The sequence below is a fragment of the Leptodactylus fuscus genome, chromosome 9 (genome assembly GCF_031893055.1).
Source record: "Leptodactylus fuscus isolate aLepFus1 chromosome 9, aLepFus1.hap2, whole genome shotgun sequence".
In the NCBI taxonomy this organism is placed as follows: domain Eukaryota; kingdom Metazoa; phylum Chordata; class Amphibia; order Anura; family Leptodactylidae; genus Leptodactylus; species Leptodactylus fuscus.
In genome coordinates, this window is record NC_134273.1 from 52,297,101 (window position 1) to 52,324,461 (window position 27,361).

General features: G+C 41.6%; 1 pseudogene; it reads right to left on the reverse strand.

The window, feature by feature from the left end:
- Positions 1-138: 138 nt before the first annotated feature.
- Positions 139-25,090, reverse strand: LOC142217910 (E-selectin-like; annotated as a pseudogene).
- Positions 25,091-27,361: the final 2,271 nt, after the last annotated feature.

Here is a 27,361-nt window from a genome sequence, read left to right on the forward strand (position 1 = left end):
CAAAACGTACTTCCACGGTCTCTGGAAGCCCCCTCCATCGAGGCATCTTCATTTGAGACTTTCCACTATGGAAAAGGTTGACAATTCTGGATAATACTTCTTAAACTCAGTAGTACCATGTATATACATATACAGTACTTCAGTGTTTCATATCACAAGAGAAAGAATGGATGCCTCGGTTTCCATACAAATTTTCAAGTACAGGAATGAAGAACACTGCAGAAAAAAAAAAGATCATATGATAAATTATTTCTTCAGTCTTGTTACCACATTTATGTATCAGAGAATCAACCCTGGCAAGTGTCTATTGTGTTTCCTTTACCAGTGGTAACTATTGAATTATACCTCTATATTAGAAATATTGCTTATTCAGCATATATAAAGGAGCTCACTGCCTACCAGAGGCATAGCTAATGTAAAGGTAGCAGTGTTACCAGGCCCTGGGGGATGAGGGGGCCCATAGGCCCATCTACATCATAATAATGTCCTGTTACTGATTTTGTATTGTGGCAAACAACTTCACATTATGTCTCTGCTGTCTATACTGCATCCTGTATTAAGATTCCTTTAATACTTGCACAGACTGTATATAATAAGTAAGGCCTCTGTAGACCATGTTTATAGTTTAAATAAAAAGGATGTGTGAATAGGATAAAGGTATCCAAATATATACTGCAATGTAGGTCAAAACACAGTATCACAGCAAAATCAAAAAATATACATTATTGTGCAATCTTTACAGTGATAGTCAATAGCAGATATATGATATCCTTCACAATCGCTTATGATTTTTTGCCTACAGATAAACTTTGTATGAATATACAGCAGAGAATACTGCACAATATTCAGAGAACCTTGAAATACTCCATTGTTAAAGTCACTTACCACTTATTACACACCGTCCCAGCTATTCTCAGTATTCTGGTAGATGCCTGATGCTTCTAGATGTTGGTAACTGCTGCAAAGAAAATGCAAAAATAATAAGTATGCAGTCTTTTTTGATATGAATATTCTAATAAAATGTATGACACAGAATAAGGACTTACTTTGCTGGTGTAAATTTCTTTGCTGTAAAAGAAAAAATGTGTATGGTTAGTATATGATGGTAAATGTATTCTCTTGTTCTATAATTAGAAAGTTCTAATCTTGATGTAATAGCTGTATGAGCAATATTAGTCAGCTTATCATTTACCTGTTTTACGCATGCGCTTTATGAGCCAGATGATTAGAGAAGCCACTGACAAAAAAGAAGCTCCAGATGTGACAATTCCAACTGCTTTATATGTGTCTGTATCAGATGTCACCTTCTGAGCTATAGAGGAAAGGCAAATGTAAAACTTTAGAATAGGATACGTAAAATATGTATGCTGTAATAAATATAAAGAATATAATATATAAATAATTGCATGATCCAATAAAACTTACCTTCACAAGTTGGGGTTTCTGTATTCCAGCTTCCGTTGCTGTCACATTCCAGGGTATTGGTCCCATTTAGTACCAGATCATGATCACAAGTAAAGTTGCATACGGTACCATATCCAAAACCTATGTCACTGCAATTCATTTTTCCCATTGAAGGAGTATGAAGACGACTGCATTGTACAGCTGCAAAAATAGGAAGTGGATTTTTACTAAAAAGAAAACCTTTTAATGACAAAGAAAGAAGTGAATCTTATTTATGTGCATTTGTAGTTGGCATAATCTGTTCTATTGTGTGGCCAAGCAAATAAATTGCTAACCGTAATACATGGATGGCTTATTGTTAGCAGTGCTTCCCCATCTACATTTACATATGCCCTTACACCACACATGGATAGGATTGGTCTATCTTTGTTGTGAGAGGACATAGGTAGCAGTGATGTACATCACAACATTTACCTTCACATCGGGGAAGAGATGAAGTCCATGCTCCAGATGACTGGCAGGTAAGTACTGACGATCCGAGCAATCTGAAGCCTTTCAGGCAGCTAAAGGAACATTGTGACTCATAGTTTGCTGCATCTTCACAGGTCATTTGACCATTCTCCAGAGCAGTTAAAGAAGGGCATTGGACAGCTGGAAAATAATTGGAAATAAATGATGAAAATTTAACTTATAAACATTAAATATGTCATTTTATTACTACTGTATATCCAAACTATTCAGGTTTCATCCTTTACCTTCACATCGGGGAAGAGATGAAGTCCATGCTCCAGATGACTGGCAGGAAAGTACTGGTGATCCGATCAACCTGAAGCCTTTCCAGCACCTAAAGGAACATTCTGACTTGTAGTTGGTGGTATCTTGACAGACCATGTGTCCTTTGTTTGGAGAAGTCAAAGAAGGGCACTGAACAGCTGGAAGTCAAACAATGGTATCGAGAATTATTATTCATATAACAATGAAAAATGGCCATGAAATGTTATTTTCAAGTAGATCACACTGACTTTTACAAAACAATGACAGTGAATGAGTTTTTTATTAACACAATAAAATGTTTTATATTTGTCCATTTCATCGGACACAGTTTTGTGAACAAACCCCTTTATATCTGAAAGGTGCCTCTAAAGTGGAAACAGTTGCTGTTTTTTACCTTTACATAAGGGCACTGAGGACGTCCACTGCCCAGAAGACAAGCATCGGAGCTCAGATGATCCAATCACGTCATAGCCTTCAGAACAGGAAAAGGCACATGTGGAATTGTAGTTGGATCCATCGTCGCATGTCAGTAGACCATTCACAGGGGCAGTCAGTGAGGTACACTGCATGACTGTTCAGAAAATATATGGATTTAGTTTATAGTTTTTACAGTATGTGTCTATAAGGTATAGAATTAGCAATGTACAGACTGACAATGCAACATTCACCTGCATAAAGAATATGCAGAGCCTGAAATATGCAATATGTGCATTCTAAAATGGAGCAAAATAAAATCTACATACATTCACAACATGTTGTACACTGTTTATTAAAGTCAAACGTATTTCTTACCTTCACATTTTGGAGGCTTTTCAGTCCACTGAGCAGTAGCTGAACACTGTATAGAAGAAGAGCCCTCCATAGTAAATCCTTCATCACAGCTGAAATGACATGTAGCATTATATGGCGACGTCTCCTCACTGCTGGAACAGCTCATTGATCCATGTTCTGGCTCCCCTGGCCGCTCACACTGTATAGCTGAAAACCAAGATAAATATTCCTATTATAGATGGTGCAACAGTTTCATTGTAGAATTATATTTACAGTAGATGATCATGAAATAATATGGATTGAAAACTTAAATCTAACGCCATTTTTCAATGCATGTGAATTATAAAATCCTATTCACATAAAGCAGATGTAAAGCAAGAGATTACAAATCGCTACATGAATTTTTCCAGATTTTAGTTGAGTAGAAAGATTTAATCCACATATAAACCACAAGCAAATCTCTATGCTCTTGCTACAGGAAATAGACAGTTGCCTTTTGGAAGGGTAGATGTAGTGCTACGAAACTGGTCATCGCGACACCTTGCTTTTACATTTGTGATTTTCTAGTCACAAGGAGTTCACCTAAATTGCAGGGGTTAGCAGTTTGTCCATAGCCCTTCTATCATAATAATTCCTTCTTCTATCAGTACTACCATAACACTATGTATAGTGGTTATCATTGTTTCCTTGCATTGTTGGAGTCCTAGGTTCAAATCCATCCAACATCTGCAAGGAATTTGTGTGTTTGCAAAAGTTTCCTACCACACTCAAAAATATACTGATAGGGAATTTAGATTGTCAGCATTATATGGGGCAATGATTGACAATTTTAATAATATATAGTCAGTGGCGTAACTAGGACTGGAGGGGCCCCATGGCAAACTTTTGACATGAAGACCCCCCATGACCAATGCCCGCTGAAGACCCCATCCGACCCCCCCCCCCCCGCATTCCTGCACTCTCTTTTGTGCCCCATAGTGGTCCCTGTACATAGTATTATGCCCCATAGTGGCCCCTGCACACAGTATTATGCCCCATAGTGGACACCCATGAACAATTATTATACTCTGGGGTCTTTTCAGACCCCAGAGTATAATAATCGGAGACCCAGGGGGATGAGAACATAAAAAAACACTGTTACTTACCTATCTCTGGCTCCCCTGCAGTCCTCGGTGGCGGTGGCCTTCTTTAATGACGTCCGGGACATCACATGACCTGGGATGTCACATGACCGGGCCCTGCGTCTCGGGTCATGTGACGTCACAGAGCGTCCAGAAGTAGGCCTGAACCTGCCCAGAGTGTGGTAAGTAACATGGGTTTTTATGTTCTCTTACCTTTCCTGTTCCTCCGATCATTATACTCGGGGGTCTGAAAAGACCCCTGAGTATAATAATGATGTTTGTGGGGCCCGTAGTGTCACTTAACGATCCCGGTCATTGCCAGGATCGGTAAGTAAATAGGGCCCGTTACCTAAAGGAGAAAAAAAAACGCAGCGGTGGTGGCTGTCGCCGGGCCCCTAATGTCCCGGGCCCTGTGGCAGCCGCTACCCCTGCAACCCTGGTAGTTACGCCACTGTATATAGTCAAAATTACAAATCTTTAGTACCTTCACAGTTTGGGAATTCTGCAGACCATTGACCATCAGTCACACAATGAATTGATGGATCTCCAACTAGAGCAAATCCTTCGTTGCAGATGAAGTTACATGTAGCATTATATGGTTGCATTTCTCCATTGCTAGAACAATCGATTGCTCCATATTCTGGTGCTGCTGGAAATTCACATTGAATAGCTGAAAAAAAAGTAAAAGTTTATGTCATATTAATCATAGATATTGATTTATCATTTCTGTCTGACTAATTCTACTTTGGTAGTAGTGAGTATCCAGTATTATTACCTTCACATCTTGGAGGATTTTCTGACCACTGGCCAGGAGTTGTGCAAAGTAGTGAAGCAGATCCAACCATGGTGTACCCTTCTTTGCAACTAAAATTACATGTGGACTTCTCTGGAAGGATTTCCCCATCGATAGAACAGTTCATTACTCCATTGTCTGGCAGTTCTGGACGCTGGCATTGAATAGCTGTTCAATAAGACAAAATATCATGTCAGAAAATAGAGTTTAGTAAGTTAATAAAACAGGCATTACAGTTATCTTTATATATGCAGCGCTAAAAATGTGAAGTGCAACAAATGCCAAAATATTATCTACAAGGAAGTGCTAGTTCCTGATCAAATGTACAAGGAATATTCCAATATGTACACTAGCTGTGATAGCTTAAAGGGGTATTCCCATGCACATAACCATTTTTCAATTTGCAGATAATTAAAAGTTAACCCTTTTTTGCAAATATAAGTAATTCAAACATTTTGCAGAGTTTTAAAGATTTTCTCTAAATATCTTGTGGGTACAGTCTTTGGTTGCCAGTGGATACAACCATGAATGCAGGAACTTTATAAGGTCAGAAAATCGACCATGTTTTCCTTATTGTGGCCGCAATATCTTCTCATACATGTAATATCCCTGTCTGATGACCCTGCTACAATAAGAAAATCATAGTTGGGTTTCTGACAAGTCCCAGACCATGGAAAGTTTCTGCATTTGTGGTCATATCCATTGGCAACCAATCAAGACAACAGACTGTCACTAAGGTAGTTAGAGAAAATCTTTAAAACTCTGCAGAATATTTAACTACTTATATGTGCAAAAATGTTTAACTTTCAATCATCTACAAATACAGATATGGATATGTTCATGGGAATACCCCTTTAATTTATAGTTCATTACTAATCCACATGAGAATATGAAAAAGATCAGATTGTACCATATATATGTATATACCTTTACAATGTGGAATCTGGAATCCCCAGTCTCCTTTCCCATTGCACTGTAGATTTTCAGCACCAACCAACAGATGTCCATCAGAACATGTGAAATTACAACTTGACTGGTAGGAAAAATTCCCATTCACGTGAGAGCACACAACTGAGCCATGATCAATTCCCTTCATCTCAGGACAAGTAACAGCTGGAAATTAATAATGCAATGTGTTAGATGTGGATTCTGGACTTTATTTTTTACTGATTGTAAGATATATGGTTAGAAGGTTTGCTGAAAACATATATTTACTTACCATGCTCACAGTATTTTCCAAAAAATCCATCAGAGCAATTGCAGTGGTAATCATTAATAGTTTCTATACATTCTCCATGGTTGTTACAGGAGGAAGAGTTGCAAGAAGCTGAAGGAGAAAGGAAATTATTAAGAGGTTTAGCATCCCATTTTACCTTCTTTAGTATCCACAATGACATTTCATGATTAACCAATAATCTTTCAGTAGAATAAAAAAAGGGATTCCAGCATCTTTCTGTTTGTGATATCACCCCTACTATTGCATTCCCTATATTGTACAGAATAAGTGGAAGTCTACTAAATCCAATATTGGAGGAATTAACTATTTCTCTATACTAGAAAACTGGTGTGGATGGTTCATACCCCTTTTTACAAAAAGGGAGGAGCAGCAAGGTGTGGCTGGGCGTAGACATCTTGGTCTGTCAAATTTAATATATCACACCAGAAAGCTCTTGTGAGTTATATGTGAAATCTGCGGCAAGTATGGATTGGCAGAGATTTCAATTCCAGTGCACAAGAGACAGCTCTGCCATACAGAACACCAGTCTTAATAATTCCCCCAATGTTTTTTATCCTAGTGCTCTAAATTTTCTTATTGTCTGATGCCATTACTTCATACCTGTGTAACACAAAGCCATTTTCTTCTTACTACAGGGCTCATCATTCCATTTTCCTGTATCATTAAGCCTTTTTACATACATCTCTACACAGTCTTCATTTTCATTCTCATTTTTGTTGTTTGGTTCATTCGTAGCCCAGTTTTCAGCTTCCTTTGTGAGCTCCTTGTTGGTGCCAACCCACGTCCACTTCTGAGTGTTAATATTTTTCCGAATGCCAATCCAATAATATGCTGGATTAAAAGGTAATATCTCATTCAGATACTTATTCTCTTCGTGGTTTTGAATTGCTACCATGTCAGTGTACTTTTCTCTGCAAAATGCTTGGGCACTATCGTATGGCATGTTGTTGGGTGATGTATGATACGTCCAGCCGTGTGTAAAATATATTAATGGAAAACCTGCAAGAGGAAAAAGCCAAGTATGAATTACATTCACCAATAGATATCTAATGTATTTTACAGTAAAACTATCTATAGTTCACAACATAGATGTACAATAGTTTATTTAAAATATATTTTATCATTGCTAAGAAATATTCCACCACAATGAAATTTTAGGATAAAATGTGCAGTGTAGTAAACGAAGAAGAAATAGCATAGGATATCATCTGAATAATATTACCACTTACCACAGACAAGTAGGAAAAGCTGGACTAAATATCCCATTGTGATCAGTGAAGTCAGAGGTCGCAAAGAAGGCGTACTGAAAATAAAACGCATCAATTTTTATGTCTCTTGATTTTGTAATAATAGAATATAAAACGTAATAGATGTGATAAACCTCTACACATATCACAGTCAACTAAAAATCTCTCACTATATTGTAAGCTAAATATATAATTTGTTAAAAAATCTAATAATTGACTTACTGTTTTATATAATCTTCTGGTTTGTAGTCTTGAAGTGATAGCTAATCCTTGACTATTTCCTGCAGATTATCCTGTCACAGATGGATGTGTGCCTCTTTTAAACAGCTGAAAGAAAAAAAAACAAATTATGTATGTCATTTGCATAAAATAGGAGGATATACCGCTAACAACACACAAATTACTGGCTGGGAGATTTCCCAGAACCATCTCACATGTCCCAAAAATTGATTTTGTTCATGCAACATGTAATGTAATAATTATTAATACACAAACACAATAAAGGAGATGTCACATATACAAAATACTGTATATAACCTATCCACAGGACAAAAAATAATTGACATAACCATTGTGATGGCAAAAAGGGTTAATTTTAAACTTAGCAATTTTTTAAAAATGCCTCACATTTATCACCAAGACAGGTGATAAATATATTTATTACTGGGGGTCGGACCACTATAACCTATTCTGGGTCTTGCTACCACTCAGCCGCTCCATTCAATATCTGTGTTACTGACTCAGTATGGGATTCCAGCTCTTGGCCCTGATCAATCATACCATTCATATATTCATATCATATATTCATTTATTAATCCAAAGATACTTATAGACTGTAGCTCACCATTCAGATATATCTGGATTATTGGGGTGCACGACCAAACTCCTCTTGACTCATGGAATGTAGAAACGTATGAAGAAACGATGAAATAGTCCGCACAGCATCCGACTTCCATGAAATTTAACTTTTAATCTCACATATTAAGATGCAATTACAAAAACAAAAAAAGAGACAGTCATACAAACATACAAAAAGTGGTTAAAAAACATGCTCGCTGACGAGTTTTGGGGCCTTAGTCACAGCGCTATGTTTTTCCAACTGGAAGGCAAAAAACAAACAACACCGAGCCGATCCTCGTGTATTACCACTGGAAGAAAATGTGGTTTAAATGTAGAGACAAGTGCTTGTTCACCTGGGTGGGTTGTGAGGAAGTCACAACAACCGAAATAACCTTGAGAGCAAGCAAATCCAGTGTATGTAGAATAAGGTGGAGGGCAGCAGCTGCAGGACCGTTACACGAACGGGAACGTACAACGAAAAATTGGGGCCGGCCTGATACAATGCTCAGCCTGAAGAACAGCGCTCACCCAGAAGATGACAGAAACTTCTTTAATAACAAATGGAACACCACAATGCGTTTCCAACTGTTCAACTGATGTTTTTCCAACTGTCTCTTTTTTTGTTTTTGTAATTGCATCTTAATATGTGAGATTAAAAGATAAATTTTACGGAAGTCGGATGCTGTGCGGACTATTTCATCGTTTCTTCATACATTCATTTATTGTAAAGCGTTTTCTATGATTTCACATACTTACTGTAAATTAACATAAACTATTAAACATTTTACTGATTTTATTACTGAAGAAATAGCAAGTTAGATCTTCAAAGTGATAATCTTAAAGGGTGACAGTGGAAACTATGAATAATAAACTGGTATGACAATGCAAACAGTAAAGTATGCTGAAGGTATTAGTCAAATTACTAATTCCAAAGCAGGGAAAATCATATGATATACAGTACTCAATGCCCAAGTAATACCACCATACAATGCACACATATATTTCTATACAGACTGAAAATAATATCAGCATACAGTCCACAACTCATATAGTCATAATGAATACAAAAATAGCAACAGAGACTTTGTTCAGGTTTATGGGTATACCGCATAAAAAATTTCAGAAAGCTATCCTGTTTTCTCAGGACATACTGTAGGTGAGGGCATAAAGTGGACAGGCTCCCAAAAGATACATATAGTATCTGGAACTCCTTACCAAGACACATAAGATTTTCAAGTGAGTCTTCAAGAAGGCCCTGAAGACTCACCTATTCAGGAAGGTCTACAACCCTCAATAAAACTACTGTCACCACAATGCGATCTGAACAGTCTCCCCCCTTAATCCTAAAATGGTCACCAACTGTTCAAGCAACTTAGTCTCATTTAATAGAGCATGTGATTCTGAACCAAAATGTGATGCACTTTAAATAAAAAATATTGCTGTTTTCAGCTTGAAAAACCTCTTTAAAGTAGATGCCAATATTTGTCTCCCTTCAAGCTAATTTGCTGTTCATTTCCTGTTGCTAGGAAAGGCCCATCCATAGATACCACCAAAAGAAAGACACGTTCACATAAGTGAAGACAGAATCTAACACAGTGTTTATTGGGAATGAGCACTTGTGCAAACGTTCTTTCCCAATAAATGCCTATAATATTGCTTAGTCTAATAGGCCTGTTACACTGGTTACTAGGGAAGTTCTGATCATAGACACCATCAAAAGCAAGACAGGTTCACGAAAGTGAAGAGTACAGAAGAAAGGATCTGTGCTATCTTCACACAACTAATGCAGAGAGGAGGTTTTCACATAGCTTTCCCTGCTTCTACACTTCACAGACATTTCTCACAGCTTATAGTATTTATTTCTGACTAGGTGTTTGTCTCATTATTGATGTGTCATTATTGATGGGATATTAGTCATAGACAGTAAGCAGCTTTCCTTATTATGCTGTTGGTCCCACAGGAATGGAGGTCCATGTTCATTGTTACAAATGGAGGGATGGTATGCATGCTTGACCACCTGTTGAATTCAATGTGTCTTCTGGAGATCGCTAAGTATTCTGTTCCGTCATTCACATTGCCCCATTCACATAGTGTTCTTCTGGATCCCTGTTTTCATTATCACAGTGGTTGTCAGACCCCCAGCAGACTCTTGTAGTATATTAAGTATGACAAAAAAAAACTTTAATCAATACATTATATGCACCCCCAAAATAATGTAATTGAAAAACACAGCTTATCCTGCTAAAACCTAAATATGCCATTAAAATATGCAACTGCCTTCAGGAACATCAAGTCTCATGCCAAAAGTCTAAACTCTGAGTTCCCAAACTGTGGGTTGTGATCCTCCCAGAAGGTCATGCAAAGACCACAGGGTAAGGGAGGGGTGGGCAGGTGATTATGAGCCTTCACTGATATTTGCATTTATAACCAGTGATAAATGGGTTGGGTTACATGACCCTTCTTCACAGGGTCGGACTGGCCCGCCAGAGCACCGGGGAATCCCCCGGTGGGCTCCGGGCCCTGACTATACTGCTGCTCATTTTAGCATAGGCAGGAGCCCGATCATCAATGGGTTGGATCGGGATGGTTAGGGGCCCGATCGGGGCCCTGACATTCTAATCGGGCCCCTGCCCAGGTCAGAGCAGGATTAGGGGAGGCGCTTAGGGCGGAAGACCGGGCGATTTTTTAATTTTTTTCCTAAGAACCAGCACAAGGAGAGCTACCGCTCTCCTTGCGCTTGTTCAGCCATCTACGTATCAGCGTAGGCGGCGGCATCACGCCGCCTACGCTGATACACAGACGTCCTGTGAAAGAAGAGGAAGCAGCAGCAGCAGCAGCTCGCGGTCGGTAAGTATAATAATTTTTTTTGGTTTATAATAGGCCGCTGCCTGTTGGAGTATCTACCAGCAGGCAGCGGCCTATTTACCAACCCGGACCTGCTCACTGCCACCCCCGCTTCCCCTTGTACTTTAGGCCGCGGCGGGCGGTAGTGAATAGGCCCGGGCCAGGCCGTGATCCCACTGCCGCTGATATTATACTCAGGGGTCTTTTCAGGCCCCCGAGTATAATAATCGGAGCCCCAGGGGAGGTGAGGGAACATAATAAACACTGTTACTCACCTCTCCGGGATCCGGTGTTAATCCAAGCAGGCTTCGGGGCTATATGGTAATGCCCAGACGTCGCGTGATCTGGAATATTACCATATAGGCCTGAAGCCTGTTCTAGAAGTACCATATAGGCGCGAAGCCTATGGTAGTAGTAATAACGTGTTACTGATAGCACAGGCTTTGGGCCTGTATGGCAACAGGTTGTTACTGCTACCACAGGCTTTGGGCCTATATGTTACTGCTAGCACAGGCTTTGGGCCTATATGGTAATATCCCAGACCACGTGACGTCTGACACATTACCATATAGGCCTGAAGCCTGCTAGGAGTAAGATCAGATCCCGGAGATGTGAGTAACAGTGTTTATTATGTTCCCTCATCTCCCCTGGGGATTCGATTATTATACTCAGAGGTCTAAAAAGACCCCTGAGTATAATAATAGTTCATGGATGTGCAACTGTGGGTCATAATAGAGCTTGAAGGGTCCACTGTGGCCCCTGTAACCTCTATTATGCCCCACAACGGCCCCCCTGCAATCTCTATTATGCCCAACAGTCTATTGTGCCACTGTGGGGCATAATATAGGCTGCAGGGGCTGCTGTGAGATATATATCTCATATATATTATATACTGTGTATATATCTATTGGGGTTGGATGTGTGGAGAAGTGAGGAGTCAAAGATGTCTGTGTTTTAAACTTTACAGAGTCAAGTCACAGCTGGAAGAAGTGGTCATGGCGGTCCAAAGGGTAGAGACGGGAAATGTGGGAAGACGTCTCCTGTGAGTATTACTGCACAAAATATCACATTGCATTGCATTTATTGCAATGTTGTAATTTATTGTAATGGTACTGCTAGCACTCCCAATTCCCCCGCTGTCTGAGGCAAACGATCAAAAGATGAACAACTCCCCCCCCCCCTTTCCCCCGGATTCAATACGGGGGGAAGGAAGCGTCTTTTGATCGTCCGCCTCAAGCAGCAGAGAGGCTAGGTTCACCACTGGGTGAGGGTACATGAAAATGGCCGGCTGGAGAATGTCCCTAGCTATTTGGGCACGCCCCCTGTTATGAACCTAGCATAAGGCTATGGCTACACTATAACTTCTGTCATACAACCAAAGATGTGTCGCCCTGTGATTCTTTCCCTTATGTTAGTGAATGGAGTTACATTGCAACCTGAGGGACCCAATGCGACTCCATTCACTAATGTGAAAGAGTCCCAAAGGGACACTGCGATCTTTGGTTGCATGAAGGAAGTAGTAGTGTAGCCATAGCTGTTTTGCACACTGTATTGTGCGTGAAAGTGCACTTTAAACGTGCATAATGGCAAAAACTGGATGGGCGATATTACATATGGCAGTAGGGTGGGCCCCTGAAAATAATCCCACTGGTGGGCCCTAGGCACCCCAGTCCGACCCTGCTTCTTCAGCAGCCATATCTGGAGCAGAACACCATACTACCTTTCATGAAGATGTGGGAGTGGGTGATCTTGTGGGTTCTGCACAGCCTTACAACCTAGAGAGAGAGTGGTTGGGCAGGCCATATAGAGAAGAGAAAATTATGTGACCACAAGATATTCTAAATGTTGAGGATATTGAGGATGTTTAATGACTCTTGCTAGTCATTTGACGTCTTCTTTCATTGGGTCCCCCTGAAATTGTAGTCCAGGTAGTGTTCCTTAATATGTCAATAATGGAGCTTCCACCAAACTGAAGGATGCATTGTCCTTTACACATGAGTGCTGTTATAAGCGCTGATGTATGTGCAGACAGCAGGAGCACCCAACTGTGAAAGGCAGAATAATGCAGTGAAAAGCAGAAAACAAGACAGAATACAACAGAATAAGAGACAAAATACAACAAAATGAGCTCCTATTGAAGTGAATAAGAGGTGAAAAATTTGGTCAAGTGAAAAAAAATTCAACTAAAAAAAAAATCCTGAAACTGAATCCTGCCATATGAACATACCCTAACAGGCATTCAGCAAAATACTGCAAATAATGATATTTGGTTGTTTTTTTTTTTTATCTAACAGTTATAGTCATAAGAGTCATATATATATATATATATATATATATATATTTAGTCTAGGGATCAGAATAACAATAAAGAGAAAACACAATAAACCCCAATACAGTATAATTAGTTATAATGCTAATAAACTGTAATTACCGTATTTTTCGGACTATAAGACGCACTTTTTTTCCTCCAAATATGGGAGGAAAATGGAGGTGCGTCTTATAGTCCGAATGTAGTGCTAGAATGAGTGGAGCTAGAATGTAGTGGGCGGGAATGTAGTGGGCGGGAATGTAGTGGGCGGGGCAAGCACAGCGCCAGTTTAGTCCCGTCAGTTAGAAGCAAAGCAGGTATGTTACGGTACCGTATCATGTCCCTACACTTCAGCCTCTTCCCCCCTTCCTGACATCTGCCGTTTCAATAAGGTAGATGCCGGGTCTTTGAGATGGTGACCGCTCCTGCAGAGCGATTGCCATAGCTATCAGGTCTCCGCTGTACAGGAGACCCGATAGCTATGGCAATCACTCTGCAAGAGCGGCCACAAGCCGTAAAAGATGTCATTATTAACACACACACCCCCCCTCCTAATGAGTTAAAAAAACGCCCATGATACCTGTACCGACGGGCTACTACATCCGCTTCCCGACATCAATACCGTAGATGCTGGGTCTTAAAGATGATGGCCGCTCCTGCAGAGCGATTGCCATAGCTAACAGGTCTCCGCTGTACATGAGACCCGATAGCTATGGCAATCGCTCTGTAAGAGATAATGTCATCAGATAATGTCCCACAGAGAGTTAAAAAAGTGCCCATGATACCTGTACCAAGACCACTTTAGATGTCTAAAAGATGGCGGCCGCTCCTGCAGAGCGGTTGCCATAGCTACCGTGTCTCCGCTGTACAGGAGACCCGATGGCTATTGCCATTGCTCTGCAAGAGCGGCCAGAAACTTTCACCTGTTCTGTTGCAGGCCAGCTCCCGCAGAGCCGACCTGTTCCTGTGCCACGCGGCTCTGCGGGAGCTGGCCTGCAACAGAACAGGTGAAAGTTTCTGGCCGCTCTTGCAGAGCAATGGCAATAGCCATCGGGTCTCCTGTACAGCGGAGACACGGTAGCTATGGCAACAGCTCTGCAGGAGGGGCCTTCATATAGAGAGCATCTCCCATAGACTGCAATACAGTTGTATTGCAGTCTATGGGACTTGCAATCAAATGATTGCAGGTTCAAACCCCCTAGGTGGGTGAAAATAAAATATTTAAAAAATAAATAAATTGATAGCTATGAAAATATATATATATAAAAAAAAAATTCAAATCACCCCCATATCCCTAGAATACATATAAAACAAAAACATTACTGTGAAACACAAACACATTAGGAATCCCTGCGTCCGAAAACCCCCGATCTACAAACTTATGAAAATATTTTTCTCGTATGGTGACTGCTGTAGCAGAGAAAAAATTGGTACTATTCCGTTATGCTGGCTGGCACTGGAGCTGTGTAAAGGAGCAGCGGCTCACAGGACGCCAGAGACGCACGCCCAGACCCTGCCCTCACTCGCAGTGCAGAAGGCACAGGTTGACTTAGGGATTGCGGTGATTGTCGGTGAGCACAAGCTTGTCAGCGGCCGGGCTGCACGTCCCAGTGCCGGGAGGAGGACACGGTGAGGACATCCCCCCCCTGATGCTGCAGTGACACGCACACACACCATCTGTCACGGTGGCACACCGCTTACGCCAGGCCAGGCTCCATCATACTCTCCACACCGCAAGTGAGGGCAGGGTCTGGGTGCCCCTCTCTGGTGTCCTGTGATTCTCTGCTCCTTTATACAGCTCCATTGCCAGCCAGCATCGGGCCAGCAGTCAGCATGTCCCGATGCTGATGCTGAACTGCGATGCTAGCCCGATAATGGAAAAGTACCAAAAAATCATGTGTTGAAGTGCTAAACCGTGTTATATTCACAGTTTATGAACAAAAAGTGATCAAAGCAAGAGACATTCCCCGAAATGGTATACGGGTAACTACACCCGACTCCGCAAAAAAACCCTCACACCCTGTGTATCCCCATACACGGAAATATAAAAAAGTTACGGGTGTCAGAACATCAAGACTCCCTGAAATCATTTTGTCTTCACAGTGAACGCCGTAAAAACGAAACCTGTATGAAAGTCGTACAAATGCAGTTTCTCTCTAATGCCACCCATTCTGAAATTATGTCCACCTTCCCAGTACATTGTACAATAATAAATGATACCACTATGAAAACCAATACCTCTCAAACATTAAGCTCTCATATGGCTCAAATTCCACCTGTCCAGGTGGTCTTGCAGCTGTTGTAAAATTACGACTCCCATCATTCTGTTGGACAACCGATAGCTCTCCAGCAGCAGATCTCCACTATAAGTGTCAGCAGCAGATTTCCCCTGTAAGGGTCTGTTTGCATGACCTTTTCCGCTGTGTGAATTCTCTGCAGTGCATCGGCATCCCATCGCAGCATCCTGCTCCTGATTAGGCCTAATGAATGGGCCTAATCAGGAGGGTGTCTCGAGCCGTGGATACTGTGGCTGACTCAGCCGTGGAATCCACGGGAAGATAGGGCAAGTCGCTTCTTTTTCCTGCTAGCTGAAAAAAGGACTCCTATTTAAATGAATGGGAGGCCTTTTTGCAAGCGGATTTTGAGGCTGATGGCGTGTGAAAATCCACCTGCAAAAAATTCTGTGTGAACATACCCTAGTAGTACATGATCTATAGTGCCCCCATAATTAAACAGGAAATGGTGCTGATAGTTCCGTAATTCCGTGTATTTTGTTAGCAGATAGCAGATAGTGGAGAGATGTCAAAGCAGAAAAGGAATTCATATAAAATCCCATTTAAACTTGAAGTGGTGAAGTATGCCAAAGAGCATGGGAAGCAGAGAGACACTTTGGGCCACCTCCAACTGAAAAAATGATACGGGAATGGAGGAAACAGGAAGATGAGCTGCAAAAAACGGACAAAACAAAACAATGTTTACGTGGGCATGCTACAAAATGGCCAAAATTGGAAGTGGATATGAAAGAGTGGATCACACGCCACAGGAGCAATGGCTTTTCAGTATCTACAAAAATGATCATATATGAAGCCAGACGTCTTGCTGCAGAGAAAGGTATTGTAGATTTCACTGGATCACCATCATGGTGTTACAGATTTATGAAGAGAAGTGGCCTTGCTATGCGTACTAAAACAAGGATTTCACAAAAAATGCCAGTAGAATATGAATCAAAGATTGTTTCATTTCATAAGTTTGTACTGGATGCGAGGAAGAAAAATAAATTTGAGATAAGCCAGATTGGGAACATGGATGAGGTCCCGTTAACTTTTGATGTTCCTTCAAACAAGACTGTTGATGTGAAAGGTGCCAAAACCATAACTGTTAAAACCTTGGGGCATGAAAAGACACATTACACAGTTGTGTTGTCTTGCTGTGCAGATGGTGCCAAACTACCACCAATGTTAATTTTTAAGCGAAAAAACATGCCAAAAGAGGCAATCCCAAGAGGGGTTGTAGTTCATGTTCACAACAAAGGATGGATGGACGAAAATGGCATGAAAATATGGATTGAAAAAGTGTGGTCCAAACGTCCTGGAGGACTTATGAGAAAACCTGCACTATTAGTGCTTGACCAGTTTCGGGCACACATCACTGAAGTCACAAAAAAGAGATTCAAAGAGGAGAAAACCTATCTAGCTGTAATTCCTGGGGGACTTACCAGCCAGTTGCAACCTTTGGATGTTTCCATCAACAAACCATTTAAAGTTTTCATGAGAGAAGAGTGGAACAAATGGATGGCTGCTGGAAATCATGATCTAACACCAACTGGACGAATGAAGAGGCCCACTATCACCCAAGTTTGTGAGTGGGTGAAAATCTCATGGGAGTCGGTTAAAGATGAAACCGTTGTGAAGTCCTTCAAAAAATGTGGCATCAGTAATGCATTAGATGGCTCAGAAGATGACATCCTCTATGAACACAGCGATACTAGTGAAGACAGCGATACTAGTGATCCTGAGGAACTGAGCTTCATAAATGTGGACAGTAGTGACGAAGAATTCTTGGGGTTCCCTGATGATTAGAGGAGTTTCCATACTTAAAGCTTAAAGTCCCTAATGGTTGTTAATGCTGCTGTTGAGTTCTGTTTACATTGGTGAAATCATATGTTATGTTATTAAATATTTTACAAATTTTTTTGCTTCAAAAATTTTTTTTCCTATTTTCCTCCTCTAAAACCTTAGTGCGTCTTATGGTCCGGTGCGTCTTATAGTCCGAAAAATACGGTACATACAATTATAATTGTTTCAGCAGATATTGCTAGAGCACAAAGTATATACTGTTTGGGACAAGCCTTGTAATTCATTTGTGTAGTTGTCGTTAAAGGGCTGTGCCAGTGTCAGCTGAATTATTGGCAATACCTTTTGATAGTTTAATGCTCCACCAGCCTTGCCAGTAAGAAGACAATTGTCCATTTGGGATAAGTCTCATAATGAAAGATGAACAATAGAAGGAGCAGCATTTCCTCAATGATTTCAAAGCATAAGGGAAATATGTCACATAGTAGGCTTATTTGGAAAGATCAATTTGATATCTCAATTGCTTTTTCATTAGAATTATTTTTTTGGAAAATTATCAAATAACCTGGCTCTTTTTCAGCTAAACACTTTTAACTTTTCCCCTAATACTAAGCAAACAGCCTTTTGGGAAGCGTGCCATAGAAATACTATTAACACTTCCCAGAAGGAAGGAAACCTAACAACTATGATTACTAACCTTTTTCTGCCTGCTTGGCAGACTTGATGTCGGCAGCCTCCAACTCATATATAAATTTAGGTATTTTCCTTGTCAGCTTGTTTTCTTTGGCCTATGTGGTGATTCCTTTTCTAAAACCGCTTAATTTTATGTTTACATTACTATTAGAGTAGCTAATAATAGGCACTAGATCACCGGTTCTCAACCTGTGGGTCGCGACCCCGGCGGGGGTCGAACGACTAAAGCACAGGGGTCGCCACATACCTCCCAACCGTCCCAGTCGGTGGGAGGTATGTCCCGGTTTCAAATGATCGGCGCCCGGAGGACGCCGATGAGTTGAAAACACAGGCGATTAAAGCAGGAGCTGACACAGCCAGCTCCTGCTTTAACGCTGTGCTGCGGCTTCTGTATGTGTAGCCGCGATGTGATGACGTCACATCGCGGCTACAAGGCTACAACTATATGAGTGAGCGAGATTGAGCGGGCGACGGGAGGAGCGTTGGAAGGTGAGTGTTTTTTTTTGTTGTTGTTTTAAACATTAAGGTGGAACATAATGAAGGGGCAGATGAAGGGGGGGACGGCATGACACTGGGGACAGAGATGGAGGGACATGAAACTGTGGGCAGATGAAGGGGGGACGGCATGACACTGGGGGCAGAGATGGAGGGACATGAAACTGTGGGCAGATGAAGTGGGGGACGGCATGACACTGGGGGCAGAGATGGAGGGACATGAAACTGTGGGCAGATGAAGGGGGGGACGGCATGACACTGGGGGCAGAGATGGAAGGACATGAAACTGTGGGCAGGTGAAGGGGGGATGGCATGATACTAGGGGCAGAGATGGAGGGACATGAAGCTCTGGGCAGAGATGGGGGAACATGAAACTGGGGAACAGATGGGGACATGAAACTGGGGGAAGGCATGGGGGGATATGAAACTGTGGGCAGATGAAGGGGGTACGGCTTGACACTGGAGGCAAAGATGGGGGGACATGAAACTGGGGAAGAGATGGGGACATGAAACTGGGGGCAGAGATGGGGGGACATGAAACAGGGGGGCAGGGATGGAGGGGGGACATGAAACTGGGGGCAGATGAAGGGGTTATATGAAACTGGGGGAGATGGCGGGGAGACATATAATGTATGGGTGACTGTAGGAGGATTATACTGTGTGGGAGCAGATGAAAAATGAATGAGAATGGGCGGAGGTATGCCTAAAGCCATCAGAAAATACATATTTCTGATGGTTTTAGCCACTGAGAAGCCGCGCTACTGTCTGCAGCAGCGCTATTCATCTGGAACGCACGCCGTTATGGACGAGTGTTCCAAACTGAATGGGGTCACCGCAACATGAGGAACTGTATTGCTGGGTCACAGCATTAGAAAGGTTGAGAACCACAGCTCTAGATAGCAGTTAATGACCATTCTGCACTGCATTCTCCCTGCCTAAAAATTCTAATATTTATGCTTTTTTCTTCATATTTTCTTTATAGATAATAGAAAAATAATGGATAAAGGGCCATCAACTACTGTAAACATACCATAATCACAATAACAAAGGTTATGGTCCTCAGAAAATCCTGACACAAAAACAAGACTAAAAAAAGTGTTGAATTGTGCAAAAGCAGTAAAATGCTAAAAAAAGCTATACAAATTTTCTATTATCAGGAATCAATACAATCATACTGACACTATAACATGTGAATAATAATATGTCATTGTGAAGGCCAGAAAACCCAAAAAATAACACTGGAAGTTGCGTAACTACCACGGTAGAAGCGGTAGCAGCTGCCACAGGGCCCAGGACATTAGGGAATGCAGCGATAGCCGCTACTGCTGCATAACCAGCCGGTAACGGGCCCCATTTACTTACCTCTCCTCGCTCCGGGCAGGCTTCGGGCCTACTAGTGTGACGTCCCTGGCGTCACATGACCAAGACCTGTATCCTTATGCGTCACAACGCAGACCATGTGATGTCCCGTAAGTCACTGAAGATGGCCGACAATGCAGCGGAGCCAGGGATAGGTAAGTAACAGTGTTTTTTATGTTTGTATCCCCCCTTGGGTCTCTGATTATTATACTCTGGGGTCTGAAAAGACCTCAGAGTATAATAATTGTTCATGGGTGTTCATAATGGGACATAATACTGTGTGCAGGGACCACTATGGGGAATAATACTGTGTGCTGGGGCCACTATGGGGGATAATACTGTATGCAGGGGCCACTATGGGGGATAATACTGTGTGCAGGGGCCACTATAGGGCATAAAAGTGCATGCAGGGGGGATGTTGGTCGGGGTCTTCGGCGTCGGTTTGGGGGGCCCCATGTCAAAAGTTCTCCACAGGGCCCCGCTATTCCAAATTACGCGACTGAACAGTGGCATTGTTGATTTTTGGTCAACTTGCTTTCAAAGAAACTAGTATTATTCCCTAACAGTCAGGCAGTTTACATATGGCCTCATATTGCAACTGAAAGAATAGGTATTATACTCCTAGATAAATACTCTAAGGCTCCATTCACACGGAGGAACGCCAGGCATTTTTTGTGCTTATTTTGTGCTTATTTTTACGGCTGTAAAAAGACGTTTCCATTGAGTTCTATAGAAAAATACGTCCGTTTTTTTACGTCCGTTTTTTTGCGTCCGTTTTTTGCGTCCGTTTTTTTTTTGCGTCCGTTTTTTTGCGTCCGTTTTTTTACGGACGTATTTTACTATAGAACTCAATGGAAACGTCTTTTTACAGCCGTAAAAATAAGCACAAAATAAGCACAAAAAACGCCTGGCGTTACTCCATGTGAATGGAGCCTTAGGATACTTCAGGGACTTTACAAAAGAGACATAGCACAACGGATTTATTCCAGCAAGATCTCTGTTCTTAATGGTGTTTCTTTCCTTCAGAGCCATTCCATCTCCCTAAGTAGCAGGTTACAACCAAATATTGGGTAAAATTGTGCAACAAATGGTGGGGTGCTTTTTTGCTATTACCCCTTTTTATTTTTTTATATATATTTCAAATAACAAAACAATACAAAACATTTCCCCATATGAAGTGAATTCCATACAAAAACATTTTTTACATGTACTCCAACCTATATAAACAACTAACCATCCAGAGGAGAGGCAGAGAGAGGGAAAAAAGAAAGGCCTATGAGGGGACTATAGAAGAACATATCTGTTCCAAATATATCAGACGAGACCAAGTTCATAGTGTGAAAATCTTTTTTCCATTGTTACATGCTTATCCATACATTGCTTCAATACTATAAAAATAGAAAGTATAAGACCACTAGAGCAAAATAAAAAGAGTGTACTAGCCACAAATAAAACGTTTAGGGCCAGCCACTTAGCATTATTGTTGATGGCAATGGCAATGCCTAAGTTGCATCATATAATAAAAGTAGTTAGTATACTAGCCTCCGATATTTTACAACAACAGTAATTTCCATTTCTACTAATCCCTTCTTAATACATTCTTTTGGGTGTAAAATAAGCCATATGAAATAAATGACATTGTGTAAAACAGTTTTAGTAATTACTAGAGATGAGCGAACAGTAAAATGTTCGATATTCAATATTCGTTTCGAGTAGCCGCTCAATATTCGACTACTCGAATCGAATATCGAATCCTATTATAGTCTATTGGGGGGAAAATGCTCGTTTCATGGGGCCTGGGCAGAGCCGACTGCGCATGCCCGCACTACAAGAAAATGGCCGCTTACAGTCAAAGCGGCCATTTTCTTGTAGCGCGGGCATGCACAGTCGGCTCTGCCCAGGCCCGATGCCTCGCAGAGTGAATTCAGAGCCGGAAGATGCCGCGGGGAAGCTGCACGGAGAAGACTTCTAAAGGTAGGAGTAGAACCAGCGTTGATTGGCCGACTGTATAGCATTCGGCCAATCAATGCCGATTCTGCATCGAAATTTTCCATTCGAATAGCGAGTGGTACTCGATCGAGTATGAGTATTTCGAATACCGTAGTATTCAATCGAATACCTACTCGATCGAATACTACTCGCTCATCTCTAGTAATTACTACTAATTGTAGAAACATTTCTTTATGCATTTTCTCAATCTGCTATAGGCATTATTAACCAGTTCCCCCATGTGATGTACTATTACTTCAGTAGTGGGAACCTGTCCCCATGCCGTAATGTTATCTCATGAGGATGGCACAGGCTCAGAAGCTGAAATGGCTCCATCAGAAGTGGATTCTTATAAGCTTAATTACCAAAATTTCCTCCCTCACAAGCTCTTGCTTATAATATTGCCAAGTTTTACATATCATGACATGAAATGAACTTTTCCTGATTTGGTGACTTTTCATAAAACCTCGTTCAAGCAACATAAATATATTATGAAAGGTAAAATAATAGAAACTAGAATAAAATAGATTACAATTAAGAGAGTGCATATCCCAAGAGATATGGTTTTGCAACTGTGATGCAATTTTGACATATTTTACATGCCATCCCACCCAGTGTTCTTTTCCTGATTTGGTGATTTCCTGATTTCCTAAAACCTCCTTCAAGAAATATAAATATGTTACGAAATAAAAAATTATAAACTCTGAGAACAAAATAGAATAGCATTAAGAGTGCATATTCCAAGAAATAAGGTTCTGCAATTGTGACAGGATACTGTATTCCCTAAAATCTGGAAGTGCAATCACTCTCTAGGGATCTCCAATAAACCCATTTTGACCCTTGACTTTTGACCTGCCCATATAAAATCTTTAACCAGCCTATTCAGTGCCTGGATAAAAAAGAGCAAGAGAACCAAATAGGAACACTTTTAGGGATGTTCACACACGGAATTTGCATTTCGCATGTGAACACTTCCGTGCAGCTAGCAGTGCACTGGCATCCAGTCATGGCATTCCACTCTGTATTAGGCCCGAAAAATGAGCCATATTGGAAGAGAGCCTCGTGCTGCGGATGCCACGTCTGAGTCAGCTGCAGAATCAGCGGTAAGATAGGGCAGCTTGCTTCTTTTTTCCACTACTAGCTAGCAGAAAAAAGAAGTGAGCGGCTCCCATTGCAGTCAATGGGAGCTGTTTTTTGAGGCAAATTTTGAGGCAGATTCCACATCAAAATCCACTCCAAAAAAACTCTGTGTGGACATACCCTTGGATCAATTCCCCAGTAGCTGCCGGCAACCCCTGGGGGAGCGGCGCGATAAGACATTGAGCCCTAAGCTCACAACTTGGCGGCAAAACCCTTTCTAGATATATGTAATGACACAAAATGCAGACAATACAAACAACAACAAAGGGAAGTCAGCTAGCCAAGGATTCAGTAACAGTCGAGCAATGCAGTACAGAATCAGAATTCAAGAGAATGGTCAAAGGAAGAGCCAGAGGTCAGGAATATGAATACAGGTAATGAAATAGCAAGAGTAAATAGCCAGCATGCACGAAGCAATAGCAAGTACCAATTATGAGCAAACAATAAATAGGAAGGAAAAACTCGCCCCAGACCTGATAGAAAGATAGACTGTCAATCACACAGGCAAGTCTAACATTAACTATTAGAGGGCAGAAGGAGATGGATGTGGTAGAAAATCAATTACCAGGGTGAGGGAATAGGACAGTATTCAGACAATACAAGAAGAAAGGAATCATAGCTGGACACGCCTGGCCTGCACCACAGCATGCAGCCAGAGGATGGTACCAAAGCCCGGAGGGGGGGGGGATGTTACAATAATATAATATAATCAGGAACCACATCAGTTTACATCAGTTTAACGAATGTATCTTTAACAGCGAATCATATTCTTAAACACTTCCAGCTCTTTGCTTTCATTCCAACTCTTTTCCATAATGAGTAAAGATTTAATTCCAATAATCTGTAGGAGATTTCAAGATTGCACCTCCTAAATACTTTACAGTAGAGGCAATGGGCAAGGACAACTTCCTAACATCACTGACTGTTCCTACCACTTGCCAAATGGTAGATTTTTGACAATGAATAAGCAGACCAGAAAAAAATTCCAAAATACTGAAAGAACTGTATTGCCTTCCCAAAATACAGCAACATTTTAATGGAACAACACATTTTTTATAGCCACAGTTCACTAGACTGGTTACATGAAGCTTCCTATTACACTAGTCTAAATACAGATCGTACACTCTTTTCTGAACTTTCACTTAAGACCTTTCTTCATTGTCCTTACAATAAACTCTCTGATGATAGTAAAGGTGAATTCCCAAGTATAAATATTTGGTGGAAGACATGGGAAACAACGACTTATGTCACCTTTCTCTTACACAAAATATGCCATAGTTACAGGAAGGTAGTCCTTAACCAATACTAAATAACTGGAACAAAGCCTGGATCTGCACACAGTGTAGCCTGCTTTGACATACACATCCTCACACTATGTACAAGTCACCACAAACACCCAGACATCTCCATATAGGTCTTTTCCTGTCTATGAATATAGTGCTATACCAAAAACTATTACTCAAATAAACATAGATTAAATAGAATTTAGAATTATGAAAATGGTTCACTCAACATGATACTCAAATAGGCGAAAGAAACTATAACGTGTTCCCTGGACTAAACTATGCCTCTTTAGATGTTGTCCTTAAAATATGGAACCAAAATTAACATATATCATCACAATATAATACTGCCATGGAACGTGCATACAAATTCTTACCAACTAGATTTTTGTAGTTGAGACTCAATATCAGCCATGAAACATATAATTGCCAATACTCAGGAAATGGGGTGAACAGGAAGGCAAACCTAAAGGATGGGACTTGAGTAAAATGTGGGCAGTCTTGGGTATGAAGCGATCATTTCTGGTTGGGTTGAATATGGGAGTAAATGGGAACAACCAATTATGCCATTTTGTTTTGGACTTTGACTTTACACTATTCACTGTGCAGTTAAGAACGTTAGCTTTAGCAAAGTTAACAAAATTAATAAATGAGATAAAACAGGGGTATTAGGGACAGACAAAACATAGAAGGTCTCACCCTCTTGACGTGCTTCCTGGTCCAGTCCAGAAGATTGACTCAGATATAATCAGGATCTTCTGCACGCAGACCACCACCCCTGGCTCCAAGACTCCTCTGCTGTGCATGATGTGTAAGTGCGCTGGAAGAAGAAAGTCTGGCTGCTTCCTTGTGCTTGCTATTTCTCCTCTCATCTGACAGACTCCTGTAGCGCTACTCCTGAAAGCACTACTTTGACCTGTGCTCCCGGTTATCCTCTTCCAGCGCCTTTCCTTCTTCTATGAATGCAAGCAAGCTTACCTTTAGTGACCAGTGCCAGTGAGCTGCTGCCAAGGCAAATAAAATTATGGGATGCATCAAAAGAGGTATAGATTCTCATGACAAGAACATAGTTATGTCTCTATACAAATCACTGGTCACTGGGCCCCGATATACAAGACAGACATAAGTGAACTTGAAAAAGACGGGCAACCAAAATTACTGGGGGAATGGGTGGATTGGAGTACAACGATAGATTAATAAATTTGGGGTTATTCAGTTTAGAGAACAGATGCCTACGGGGAGATCTAATAACAATGTACAAATACATGAAGGGACAATACAAAGGACTTTCTAAGGATATTTTTCCTCCTAGGCCACAGTGTCACAATAACAAGGGGACATCCTCTACATCTGGAGGAGAGAAAGTTTCACCAGCAACATAGATCGGGATTCTTCACAGTAAGAACAGCGAGGTTATGAAACTCTCTACCCAGGGAAGTGGTGATGGTGGATTCATTGAACTAGTTTAAAGAGGGCCTGGATGCCTTTCTTGAAGAGAAAAATATAACAGGTTATGGATTCTAGATTTTAAGGACACGTTGATCCAGGTTATTTATACTGACTGCCAGATTGGAGTGGGGAAGGAATTTTTTCCCCCTGAAATGGGGCAATTGGCATGAGCCTCATGGGGTTTTTGCCTTCCCCTGGATCAACACTGTAGGGATTGTAGAGTTATAGGTTGGACTTGATGGACTGATGTCTTCATCCAACCTCATCTACTATGTAACTATGTAACTATGTAATGACAGGCAGCAGCGTATATATGGTGTGGCTCTTATCAGACCCCTTTGCCGGCAGGACCAGATCTTCTGGCTGGCTGCTGATTGACACCAGGTCACGGACCTCCCCTTCCTCTAGAGCTCCATATAACTCTTCCGGCGCTGTACTATTGTCAGGCTGCCGCAGGCACCAGCGCAGCCACTCTTCACCTTTGGCAGATTCAGCACAGTTAATAAGCTGCCGGAGAAGATCCTGCATTCCTCTCTGCTGGTCCTGGAGCTGCTCTATGTATTGAAACGGTGATGACTGACACCTCAGGGCTCGATCACATTTGCGCCCGTACTCCGTTCTGCAGGTTTCCGTTTCCTGCACAAAACAGGGGCAGGAGACAGAAACCTGCCGGCATGTTTAAATCCCATTAATTTGAATGGGCTTGAAAAGTCTCCAGCCGTGTGCGCCGGTGAGCGTTTTATGCTCTCCGCGGCGAAACCGTTTTTTTTTTAACCAGACACAGAGTTGGACATTCAGTCACGGCCGGACTCGGCATGACAGGTTTCCATCTTCTGCATGCAGAAGACGGAAACCTGAAAACAGAGTTACGCTGGGTTCACACCTGCGTTTGGGGTCTCCGTTCTATGGTTTCCGTCTTCTGCATGCCAGAAGACGGAAACCATAGACCGGGTCCGGCCGTGCGCGGCGGTGAGCGTTTTGCGCTCTCCGCCGCGAAACCGGATTTTTTTATCCGGACACAGAGTACTGCATGTCCGACTCTGTGTCCGGATTATAAAACCCGGTTTCGCGGTGGAGAGCGCAAAACGCTCACCGCCGCGCACGGCCGGACAGCTTTCTCACCCATTCAAATGAATGGGTGAGAAAGTCTCCTGCAGGTTTCCGTATCCTGCCTCTGTTTTAGGCAGGAAACGGAAACCTAAGTACAGAGACCGGGCCGCAGATGTGAACGAGCCCATAAGGTGCTGGTGTGAACCCAGCGTTAAATTCCTCCTTTTATTTGTTGATTTTCCCTCTGGCCGGCATAGCTGTCCAATCAGCTGTTTAGAGTTGCTGCTGGGCAGAATCCACATCTGACAGAAATCTTTCTGACAAAACTCAGCTGACCAATCATCTGACAGAAGATGCTGCTGGGCAAAATATCAAACACATAGAACCTGCTCATGGATTACCACAAGATGACCTGTGATTGGCCTTCAATCAACTAAAGAGAATAAGGTAAGTAATCAAAGTGACCAGAACTATTTTACTAATGAGAGAAA